The 12798-nt window shown below is 39.8% G+C and overlaps 1 pseudogene; it reads left to right on the top strand.

The window, feature by feature from the left end:
• Window positions 1-7879: 7879 nt before the first annotated feature.
• LOC101601262 lies at window positions 7880-8833 on the top strand (annotated as a pseudogene).
• Window positions 8834-12798: the final 3965 nt, after the last annotated feature.

The raw sequence follows: 12798 nt of genomic DNA, 5'->3' as shown, positions 1-12798 counted from the left end.
ACTGTCTGATAAACAGATGGTCTGATTGAAGTATAGTAATTGGCTGGTATGGTACTCAAGATGCTCCTGCCTCAGCTACCCTCCTAAGTTCTGGGATAACAAATGCAAGCCACCATTCCTGGTATATATCCTGCCTCTTGCTGGCAAGTAATTTTTTAATTACTTTAGACTTTCGTTCACTTCTTTGCTATCTTACTGTTTTGAGCTGGTCTGTATTGTGGATAGTTAGGTGTTCATAAGCATGCATAGTAGTTTGGAGTAATAGTTTCTACTTCTTGATTCATTTTCATTATTTTTAGATTATTTTTAAAGTAACAGCATCCATAAATATAGACAATATACTATGATCACAATTCCCTCCCACCACTCTTCCTTTTCCCCTCCCAAATCCCCCCCTCAACTGTTTCATTATTTTTTAGTTGAATCTCTTCAGTAAAGCATCAAGTTCATTCACTTATGTCTTCTAAAATATTAACTGCACTTAAATTAAGGAGGTCCTGTTAAAATATAATTAGTTACATTTCCACAATTCCAGTTTTTTTTTTCTTTTTTCCTTCTTTCTTTTCTTGGGTTGTTGTTGTTACTGTGTTTTCAAGGTAAGTTCTCACTCTAGCCCAGGATGACCTGGTGTCCTAGACTGGCCTCAAGCTCAGCAATCCTCCCAGTGCTGGGATTAAAGATGTGTGCCACCACCTCCAGACAGTTTATTTATTTATTTGCAATGAGAGAGAGAGAGAATATGAATGAGCAAGCCAGGGGCCTCTTGCAAGTGTAAACAAACTCTAGACACATGTGCCACTTTGTACCTTTGACATTACATAGATACTAGGGATTATTGAACTCAGGTCATCAGGTTTTGCAAGCAAGCATCTTTAACTACTGAGCCATCTCTCCAGCCCCCAATTTACTTCTTTATATAATTAATTGACATCCTCACCTTAGCTTGAAAGCTCCATGGTAGGTAGCTTTTCCTTGTTGACTGTGTCCCAATATCTAGTATAAGAACACAGGACACAAAAAATTGCTAATTGAATGCAAGAGCTGATCCATTTAAAAAGAATGTATAGGGCTGGGGAGATAGCTCACTGGGTAAAGTGCTTGCTTTATAAACATGAGGACCTGAGTTCTATCCCCTATACCCATATAATAAAACTGACTTGATGGGCTGTAATCCCAAGACTAAGGAGGCAGAGAGAAAAGGGTCCATGGAGATCTCTGGTTAGCCATTCTAACTTAATCAGTGAGCTCCAAATCAATAAAAGACCATGTCTCAAGACTCAAGAGGTGGATAGCTTTCTTGAGGATGACATCCAAGATTGTTCTCTGGCCTCTACATGCATATGCAAATATGTGCCACACACATACATAAATGCATGCATACCACATACATAAACAAAAAGAAGGTATAGTTAAAATCCTGTGAGAAGCCGGGTGTGGTGGTGCACGCCTTTAATCCCAGCACTCGGGAGGCAGAGGTAGAGGATCGCCGAGAGTTCTAGGCCACCCTGAGAATACATAGTGAATTCCAGGTCAGCCTGAGCTAGAGTGAGACCCTACCTTAGAAAACCAAAAAAAAAAAAAAAAATCCTGTGAAATATGTATATATATGTCATTTCAAGTTAAGTATAGTACTGACTGTTGAGAGGTGGGAAGGTTTATCAATATAATATACTTGCAGTCTTTCAGTACTACACATTCCACACAGGCTAGGTACTAGAGTCTTGGTTGCCACTTGATTGTTTTTGTGAAAATGGTGGGATCCTGAAGGCTCTGAGTAAATCAGTAGATCAATCCCTTGGTAGATTCATAATAACATGGTATTATTGGGAGCTAGTGAAAAGTAGGAGATGGCTAATTAGAGGATGTAAGCCACTAGGAGCATGCCCTAGAAAGATGTATCTTATCTTCTGCTCCATCTATCTTCTTTGCTTCTTGGCCACCATGAACTGAGCAGTTTTGCTCTGTCACACCGTTCAGACTTGCTCCTCTGCCCCACCTCAGGCCCAGAAGCACAGAGACAGACAACCATGGACTGAAACCACTGACACTGGAAGACAAAATAAGTATTTCCTCCTTTTAGGTTGTTTATGTCAGATACTTTGTCACGGTGGCTAAAATGTAACACAGTGTGGGTGAATATGATTCACATAGTCTGTGACACTGCATCCTGGATGCAAATTAAAATAGCCTGTGTGCATTTGATTTTTATGTTAAATTTAAAGGAAAGTTAGCCCCTTTGTATGCATTATTTATTTTTTTATTATAATGTATTGATGGATATTATGATTCCTCTATAATTTATAGGGTATTTCCTTGTCTTTTGTGGGGTGGGGGAAACGTGATGACCTGGAACTCTCTGTAGCCTCAAGTAGGCCTCAAACTCACAGCTTTCCAGGTAATGGAATTATAGGCTTGTTCGACCATCTCTTAATTATGCCTGATTTTATTTATTCAATAGATAGGGGAATTTAACATGCTAACCTCTGCATGGTGTTTTGTTTAACTATAGAAACTGTGAGACCATGCTTCTACATGAAAATAATCTAAATACTATTTTGTATTTTAATTTCTTAAGAGTTTTATAATGCTGAAATCATGCAATCAGAATCATACACTTCTGATTAGACAAAATTATGGTGTATTTTAGTTTGTATGCCTGTACATGGAAGATTGCCACAGATAAATAAATTATTAGCTAAAATTTTCTGAAATCATCTACTTTCTTCAAACCTGAAGAGAACATTATCTGCTTTTAAATTTACATTTTTTTAGGGCAGGGTGTTAATCTAGCCCAGGCTGATTTGGGACTCACTCTGTAGTCCCAGGCTGGCCTTGAACTCATAGCAATCCTCCTATCTTTGCCTCGCAAGTACTGAGATTAAAGGCATGCGCCACCACTCCAGGTCTAAATTTATCACATTTTCTGGGCTGGAGGGATGGCTTAGCAGTTAAGGTGTTTGCCTGAAAAGCCAAAGGACCCAGGTTCGATTCCCCAGGGCACACATTAGCCAGATGCATAAGGGGGGTGCACACATCTGGAGTTCAGTTGCAGTGGCTGGAGGCCCTGGTGCACCCATATTTTCTCTTTCTCTCTCTCTCTCTCTCTCTCTCCCACAGATAAAAATAAAGATTTTAAATTTATCACATTTTCTAAATGTTGTTTTTGGAGGGAAATTATTTTATTGCCATAAGGAGAATGGCAATCAAGCCACTACTTCTATGTTGTTTGAAAATCCCCTTAGTATTTTTTTTATTTCCTTAAAGTTATTTTTATACTTTGGCTATTGAAAAGTATAAGTGATGAAAAAAGCTCTGCCTAATAATTGTGTAGTCAAAAATGCAAGGACGGAGATTATAGAGTGAATTCCAGGTCAGCCTGGACTAGAGTGAGACCTTACCTCAAAAGCCAAAAATAAAATAATAAAATTAATTTTTTTTAAATGTGAGGGTGATGAAATATTCCTCGGCTCAAAAGCAAGGATATGTATTCAGAAATCACCACACTTTAAAGGTATAAAGCAGGTCAACTAAAAGTATATAGAAGTTTCTATATCAAACAGTATGCAAAACAGAAAAAAATTAAAACCTAATGTGCACTGGTTCGAATAATATGAAAATCTATTGTCTCAAAAGACCAGTCTAGAGCATCTTTGTCCAATAAAAATATAATATTGCCACCAATGTGACCAGTTGATGTGATTTAAAGATTTTTAGGGGCTGTGAATGTAGCTTAGTGGTAGAGCACTTACCTAGCATGTGTAATGCAATGGGTTTTATTGGCACCACAAAAAATGCATAAATAAATAAACAGGAGGAAAAGAGGCAAGATAAAACATAATACACTTTCTAACAAAAATGAAGGTGTATAGCCAGGTGTGGTGGTGCACACCTTTAATCCCAGCACTCAGGATACAGAGGTAGGAGGATTGCCATGAGTTTGAGGCCACCCTGAGACTCCATAGTGAATTCCAGGTCAGGCTGGGCTAGAGTGAGACCCTACCTCAAACCCCCCCCCCAATAAAATGAAGGTGTATAAGGAATTATTAGCTAAGTGAGACCCCAGAAGAAGGCAGGAGGGAGCTAGGACCTTCTAGCAACCACAAAAACAGCCAGGATTAGGCTCTAAACTGCAGCAACTGGGAAGAGTTCTATTCATCGGGTTCTACCTAAGCCAGCACAAGCAGAACTTCAGTGAAGGGATTCACTCACACCAGCACTGCAAAATCAAAAAGCTTGAAGGAGGGCTGGAGAGAATGCTTAGAGGGTAAGGCACTTGCCTGCAAAGCCTAAGGCCCTAGGTTTGATTCCCCAGAACCCCAGTAAACCAGATGTACATGGTGGCTCATGCACCTGAAGTTTGTTTGCAGTGGCTACAGGCCCTAGCACACTCATATTCATTCTCTCTCTCTCCCTCCCTCCCCCTCTTTCTCTCTCTCTCTCTGACTGTCCCTTCCTTTCCTCTTCCTCACCTCATAAGTCAATAAATAAGTAATATTTTTAAAAAAAAAAACGTGAAGGAGAAGACAACAGGGTCCAGCTGAGCACCTTTATAACAACTTTAAGTGAACAGGGTCCAGCTGAGAAGCTCCGTAACAACTTTAAGTCAGTCTCTACTGCTTCTCCCCATCCATCTGCCAGCACTGGGAACTCTCTGGAAGTATCTGCATGCCAAGGGGATTGGAGCCACCCTTCATCCACATAGCATCCAGCACAGCTGATCTGAAGAGCAGATCTACCCACCTAACCAGCTAAGCCAATACCATAATGCCAACAAAGAAGGAAACAGCCACATACTTGGTATAGGTGAAACAGGAAGTCACCCCAAAAGGAAAAAAAAATGCATACCCCAAAACCAGGTATATAGGCCTGCACTGGAAGTGCTAATTTCACATTCCATATCAGTTCAGGTTGATAAAGAAAGATATTCCAGGAGGGAAATAATTAAAACCCTAGTCCACTGGGACTAATATACTTCTGTGTTAAACTTGATTAATGTGCTTTTAGTATATTTTGTCTCTTTTTTTTTTTTTTTTTTTGAGTTTTTTGAGGTAGGGTCTCATTCCGGTCCAGGCTGACCTGAAATTCACTACGTAGTTTTAGGATGGCCTCAAACTCACAGCGATCCTCCTACCTCTGCCTCCTGAGTGCTGGGATTAAAGGCATGTGCCATCACACCCAGTTTATTTTGTCATTTTTAAATAAGTTGTGTTTGGGGGTTGACTTTCATAGCATTTGATATTTCTTAATCTTTCTTCTGTCTTTGTTGGGGGTAGGGTCACACTCTGGCCTAAGCAGACATAAAAACCCTTGCAGCCCAAAAATATAGGCCTCCAAGTTGACAGTATTAAAGGTGTGAGGCTACACACTCAGCCAGATTAAGGAATTTGGCATTATTAGTTTTCATGTTTGTTCTAATCCCCATGTAATGGGAGTTTTGAAGTTTATAAACCCCTAGTTGTTGTCTGTTTTTACCAAAGAATTGGGATAAAACAAGACTAAGAAGGATAATTATTAAATTATTACATTTATTCAGGGAACTGTGGAACCAAAGGAAGTGAAATAGATACACCCCCATGGTCTGAGAGCCCTGTGGGAAGTGAGCATGGGCTTGGGAGAAGCATGAAAAGGAATTTAAAGAGGAAATAGAAGAAAGTACAGAGAGAGATCCTGCCATGTGGAAGACAGCTCATGTGGGAATAGGGGTTGGGGTCTCCCCTCATCTTAGCCCAGCTGGACTGAGACCAGGACAGAAACCTGGAAGTTCAGGAGAAATGAAAAGCCAACAGAGAAGCTTGACCACCTGGTAAAGATCTATATATAATTTTTTTAATATTTTATTTTTATTTATTTGAGAAAGAGAGAGGCAGATGGAGAAAGAGAAAGGCAGATGAAGAGAGAGAGAGAAAGAGTAGCCACACCAGGGCCTCTAGCCACTGCAAATACATGAGCTCTAGATACATGCACCACCTTGTGCATCTGGATTTTGAAGGTACTAGGGAATTGAGCCTGGGTCATTAGGCTCACAGGCAAGCACTTTAACTGCTAAGCCATCTCCCTAGCCCTATATATAATCTTAATGTGGTGGGCTTTACCATCAGGCTCAGGTGATCCTCAAAGATGACTGATTGGTCTGGGCTAGGGGCTGGCTCAAAAAGAGGCAATCTATCATGCCAAATTTAGGGCCAATCTTAACCAATCAGAATTCCAGGATTTGATTTAAACCTTAATTTCAAAGAGGAATGCCTACCTAAAGAGGGACTCAGGTTGTTTATGGAAAAACTGTTTAGGCAAGAGATAAGGAGAAGCTAGATTCTTCACTGATATCTAGCAAAGTGGAGACTACAAGGGAAGGTCCAAAAACATTCCTGCTATTTACTTTGAGGGAACTGCCTCACCCACTCATGCATAAATACTCCATGCTGGTTTTGTTTGTATGTATATATTGCTCAAGTGGATTTTAGAATTATTTTGTATTTTTCTCCACCTAGCTTACTATTGGAATCATTTTACAAATTTTCACATCCATAACTTGTTTGCTTTCCCTCTCTTTCTGACCCTTTTCATACCCTCTCCTTCCCCCTCCTTATTCTCCATAACTACAAACTTCCATAAAGTCAACAACTTCTAAAACCTGTGCAAACTAGCAGTATCCAATTTCCTTCTCCCAGAAACTACAACTACCTCCATTTCAAAGTTAATTCTAGCCCTCACACTAATTCATCTGACACTGTTCCCACTTCTAAGTAACCAAAACCCTAGCATATTTCTACCAGCCTTGTTTTTCACCCACCAGCAATCATTGAAATCAAAAGAAATAGTGTTAATTTGGTGCAGACTATTTGCATAGCAGGCATATCCACCAACTTGTGTCACTCCTGCTGTCATTCTGGTAGTAATACAGGGGCCACACCCACCACCTTGAGCTCCTACCTGAAGATATAACTTCTGATTTATATGTTTCCTTCCATGTCTGTCTCTGTCTCTCTCAAATAAATAAATGAATATTTTTTAAAAACTGAAGAAAAAGAAAGCACATACATGAGAAAATGGTGAGAAATAAACTATGTTCAAATAATGGTTAATACAAGATAGTAACATAAAAACAGCAAACACTACAAAATCAAGAAGAATGGTAAGAATATATACCTTTCAGTAATAATATTTATATCAGTGGCCTCAATGTCCCAACCAAAAGACACTGATTTGCAGACTGAGTTAAAAGACAGGATTTTTCTGTGTGTTGCAAAAATTAATGAAATCAAAAGCAATACAAAGAACAAGAGTTGGTTCTGTGAAAAGATAAACAAGATTGATAAACTGTTAGCCAAACTGGCTAAAAAAGAGAAGAGACCCAAATTAATAACATTAGAAATGAAATGTCCGGCTGGTAGTGCACACCTTTAATCCCAACACTCCAGATGCATAGGTAGGAGTAGGAGAATTGTCATGAGTTTGAGGCCACACTGAGATTACATAGTGAATTCCAGGTCAGCCTAAGCTAGAGTGAGACCCTACCTAAAAAAAAAAAAAAAAAAGGGAAAGTACACCATTACAAGAGATAACAATGATGAAATTCAGAAAATCGAGTCAGGAAATGATTTAAAACTGTGGAGGCCATTGAGTGGAGTTCCCACTTTACATACGTAGAATTGGAGATCTGGCTCTGATCCCTGAAGGGCTTTGGTGAAGAGGGACACTTTGGGAGGCCTTGTCTTTCATCCATTCCATGTGTGGACAGAAGCCGCCCTGGCAAGAGTGAGGGTCCAGTGCTGGGCTACTCAGAGATTTACATCTCCACATAGTTTCAATGCCAGATTAAAGAATGATTTGTGAATCCAGAAGGGATGAAGGCATTATCATGACATTTTACTGGTAGACCATGAATTCTAATGATTCACCAGAATTGACTCCCAGCATAAGGTCTTCCTCAAGTCTTCAAGATTACTTGGTAGGTACCAACCTCTGCAGAAATTATTGGACTTTGTTAGGAGGCTAACTTCATTTTCCTTCATCTTGAAGGAAGATTCCCCCACATCCACATTACAGGAAGATGTTGATCTGCATAAGATTACATTTCTCCTCCACAAACAGTGGACTTTATATAGCTCAGCTCCCCAATACAAATTCTCCTACACTAATCTCAGAGAGTATTCTAGACTTTTAAGTGCATTTATTGCTGCTGAAAAGCAAAAAGGGCTTGCTGTGGAGGTGGGAGATTTGAGCATCAAAGAGATTTTATCTACATTTCCTAGTAGTGAAAGGAATGAAAAGAACCCTGAAGCATTTATGGTCCAGATTCTCTCAGAATCTCAACTGCCACCAGAGTACAGAGAAGGGAAAATGTTGTGGACTTGTTGGTTCTGCTGTAATTTTGGAGATGCCATTCTGGAAACTGTTTCAGAAGATTGTACCTCTCTGCCCTTATTCTTTGCACATGGAATAGAGTCCATCACAGTCTTAATTGGAACCTGGTTTCAGAAACTTTGACTGTTCTTTGATTCCTTTAGCGATAAATGCTTTTAATCTTTTCTGGATGGTTGTTAAGTGGACTGCATGAACAATGGACTGGTATACAGGCGATACTGATTTGTTTGTACCCTGTAGTCCTCACAGTTTGAATATTTCTAATGCAGTATATCCAGTACATGCCAAAGCTTTGTAGGAGTGTTCACAAAACACCTGGGGAGGTTACCCAAGAGGAATTTGACTCATTGACTGTCTTTATTTACATTTTCATAGGCACTTCAGGATTCATTTGTCAGCCACAAGATTGGTTCATGTTTCAACATCTGTAGCTTCAGTACATACTGATGAAAAAATAGTTTCACTCTAGCCCAGTGTGGTGGTTTGATTTAGGTGTCTCCCATCAACTTAGGTGTTCTGAATGCTAGGATGGAGATTTGGGAATTAATGCCTGCTGGAAGCCATGTATTGTTGGGGGCAGGCTTATGGGTGTTATAGCCACTTTCCCCATGCCAGTGTTTGGCACACTCTTCTGTTGCTGTTGTCCACCTTATGTTGGCCAGGGGATGATGTCCACTCTCTTCTCATGCCATCGTTTTCCCTGCCATCATTGAGCTTACCCCTTGAGTCTGTAAGCCAAAATATACTCTTTTCCCACAATCTGTTCTTGGTTGGGTGATTTCTACCAGCAATGCGAACCTGACTGCAATGGTAAAGTGGTACCGAGGAGTGGGATTGCTGCTAGATACCTGATTGTGTGGCTTTAGCTTTTTGGAGCTGATTTTCAAGAGTAATATGGAAGGACTTGAATCCTTGGCCTAAGAGATGTCTTGCAGTGCTGTAAGTACAGCTTGATGGCCTATTCTGGTCAGAGTTGAAGGAACTTAATGCAGGAAGAACTATGGACTGTGAGGTTTGGCTTATGAGGCTGAGAAAGAGCTGTGCTGGACTGGGCTAGCAGTTTTTGTGGGAAGCTTGCTGTTATGCCTGGGTCCTGAGAAGTTGTGTAGGGTTGCTTTGCATAGAAATGAAATTGTGTGCACAGAGGGATATGGCACAGAAAAAATGAAATATTTGGGCCTAAATTGCTTCCCATTCACCTGCAAATTGTTTTAAGAGATTACAACCTTTCAGATTGGGCTAGCTGACCTGCACTGGGACATCAGGAAGAATGTAGACTCTTTTGGAAGGGCATGAGTGCTCAAGAAGTGTCCATTCTTCAAAGTCTGCTTTATTCCCCCCTAGATTAACAAATTGGCACCCTACCTGGTTTCATGGAGTATAAGAAAAGCAGAAAAGAGAGGGTCATTGAGTTTGCAACATGGTCTTGTGTTTTGGAAATAGCCATGGGTAGTGTGAAGCTGGTTTGCTGGATGTCTGCATGGAGACCCAATAGGGCCATGAGTATGAACTGTGGATTGCAGTGGAGACCCGGTGGATATGCTGGGACCACAAGCTGGCTGCTAAAGAAAGCCATCAGCCCCAACGAAGTTTTCTAGGACTGAGAGTAGCCCAGCTGGAGGTGTGGAATTGGAACTCCAGAGACTTGCTGCTGGTTAGAATTATCAGACTTGGAGATTTGTCACTGGATAGAGTTGCTGGACTTGAAACTACAGAGTTTGATATTTTCCCTGGTTGTTTTAAATCTTGTATTGACTGAATATTTCTTTGTTATGCCCAATGCCATATTTTTCAATGTGAATGTTTGTTCTGTGCCATTATGGGTTTTTGTTTGGGGAGGGGGGTTGGTATTATGGCTAAGTTAAAAGACCTTGGACTATGGGGATATATGAACATCATTGATTGATAAAAACTATGGGAACTTTTAAAGTTGGACTGAATGCATTATATTTTACATCACGGGAGCCAGGGGCGGAATGTGGTGGTTTGATTCAAGTGTCCCCATAAACTTAGGTGTTCTGAATGGTAGGTTCCCAGCTGATGGAGATTTGGGAATTAATGCCTGCTTGAGGCAGTGTATTGCTGGGAGTGGGCTTATGGGTGTTATAGCTACTTTCCCCATGCCAGTGTTTGGCACACTCTCCTGTTGCTGTTGTCCACATTATGTTGGCCAAGGTGTGATGTCCACCCTCTGCTCATGCCATCATTTTCCCTGCCATTGTGGAGCTTCCCCCTCGAGCCTGTAAGCCAAAATAAACCTCTTTCCCACAATCTGCTCTTGGTTGGGTGATTTCTACCAGCAATGCAAACCTGACTGCAACACCCAGGCTGTCCTGAAGTTCACTATGTACTCTCAGTGGCCTCAAACTCATGGCAATACTCCTACCTCTGTCTCCTGAGTGCTGGAATTAAAGGTGTGCACCACCATGCCCAGCAAGGCATTCTGCTTGAAAATCAGCAGGTAATAATATTAATGGAAAATGGGGTTGCAAATATACCAAAATCTTCTTTCCCTAGAAATCTTGGAATCTGGATTCAGATTCTTATATCAAATCAAAAAAAAAAAAGCTACAAATTTTCACTGTTCACCAGCCTGTGTTTAGCCAGTGTGTCAACATGCATAAAGTTGCATTAAAAATAATGCATCATTACTTGAGGAAAAGAGACATTTTCTTCACTAGGGTAGCTGACCTTAAGCCACCTGTGCTCCTGTAGGTTCATCAAGTGAAAGAAAGGAAAGAAAGAAGAAAGGAGGAAAGGGAAGGGAAGGGAAAGAATTCAGAAAATCATAAGGATATATCCTAAGAACATAAACTCTACTACGTTTGAAAATCTGAAAGAAATTGATGATTTTCTAAATATATATGACCTACAAAAATTAAAGCAAATGAGAGAAAACATATAAATAGACCTATAACAAGCAATGAGATCAAAGCAGTTATATCCTTCCAGGTGTGTGATGGTGCATACCAGCATTTAGGAGGCTGAGGTAGGATTGCTTTGAGTTTGCCCACAGCCTGAGATCCAGATCAGCCTGGTCTGGAGTGAGACCCTACCTCAAAAAAAAAAAATCTTCCAACTAAAAAAGGTCTAGGTCCAGATGGACTCACTGTTGAATCTACCAGACCATCATAGAAGAAGTAACACCAATGCTTCTCAAACTTTTCCATAAAACAGAAAATAAAGAAATACTACCAAACTCCTTTTATAAAGCCAGCATTACCATAACACCAAAACCAGACAAACACAGAACAAAAAAAGAAAATATAGTCCAATCTCCCTTATGAACATATATGCAAATTCTCAATAAAATACTGGCAAAAAAAATCCAGGAATTCATCAAAATTATTATTCACTCTGACCAGTTGGATATTATCCAAGAGATTCAGGGATGGTTAAACATATGCATATCAATAAATGTGATAGATAGATAGATAGATAGATAGATAGATAGATAGATAGATAGATATAGATATAGATATAGATATAGATACACACACACACACACACACACACACACACACACTAAAGGACAAAAATTACATGATCATCTCAATAAATGCAGAAAAGGCACTTAGCAAAATCCAACACCACTTCATGATAAAACTCCGAAAGAAACTGAGATTAGAAGCAACATATGTAAACATAATAAAGGCTATTAATGACAAGCCTATAGCCAACATAATACTAAATGGGGGAAAATTCACAGCATTTTTACAAAAATCAGGAATGCAATGAGGGTGTATGCTTTCCCCACTTTTATTTAACATAATGCTGGAAGTCTTAGCTGTAGCAATAAGACAAGAGATACAAATAAAAGGGATACAAACTAGAAAGGCAGAAGTCAAATTATTATGTGCAGATGATATGATTCTTTACATAAGGAACCCTAAAGATTCGACCATCAAACTGTTAGAGCTAATAAATACTTTCAGCAAAGTATCAGGCTACAAAGTTAACACAAAGAAATTAGTGGCTTTCCTATACACCAACAACAAATGTGCTGAGGATGAAATCAGGGAAACACTTCCAAGATAGATAGAGTCCCTTGGAATAAACCTAACCAAAGAATGAAGGTTCTCTACAATGAAAGCACTCAAGAGACAAACTGCAGAACACACTAGGAAATGGAAAGATATCCCATGCTCATGAATTGGAAGAATCAATATTGTGAAAATGTGTATCTTACCAAAAGCAATTTACAGATTTAATGCAATCTCCATTAAAATTCCACTGGCATTCTTCACTGAAATAGAAAAAAAAATCTTTTTCTTTTTTGGTTTTTTGAGGTAGGGTCTCACTCTAGCCCAGGCTGACATGGAGTTCACTATGTAGTTTCAGGGTAGCCTCAAGCTCAAGGAGATCCTCCTATCTCTCTGCTTCCCAAGTGCTGTGATTAAAGGCATGTGCCACCATGCCTGGCTAGAAAAAAAT

The sequence above is a fragment of the Jaculus jaculus genome, chromosome 13, assembly GCF_020740685.1.
Source record: "Jaculus jaculus isolate mJacJac1 chromosome 13, mJacJac1.mat.Y.cur, whole genome shotgun sequence".
Taxonomy (NCBI): domain Eukaryota; kingdom Metazoa; phylum Chordata; class Mammalia; order Rodentia; family Dipodidae; genus Jaculus; species Jaculus jaculus.
The sequence above is the reverse complement of the archived record's forward strand: the minus strand, read 5'-3'. Positions and strand labels throughout refer to the sequence as shown.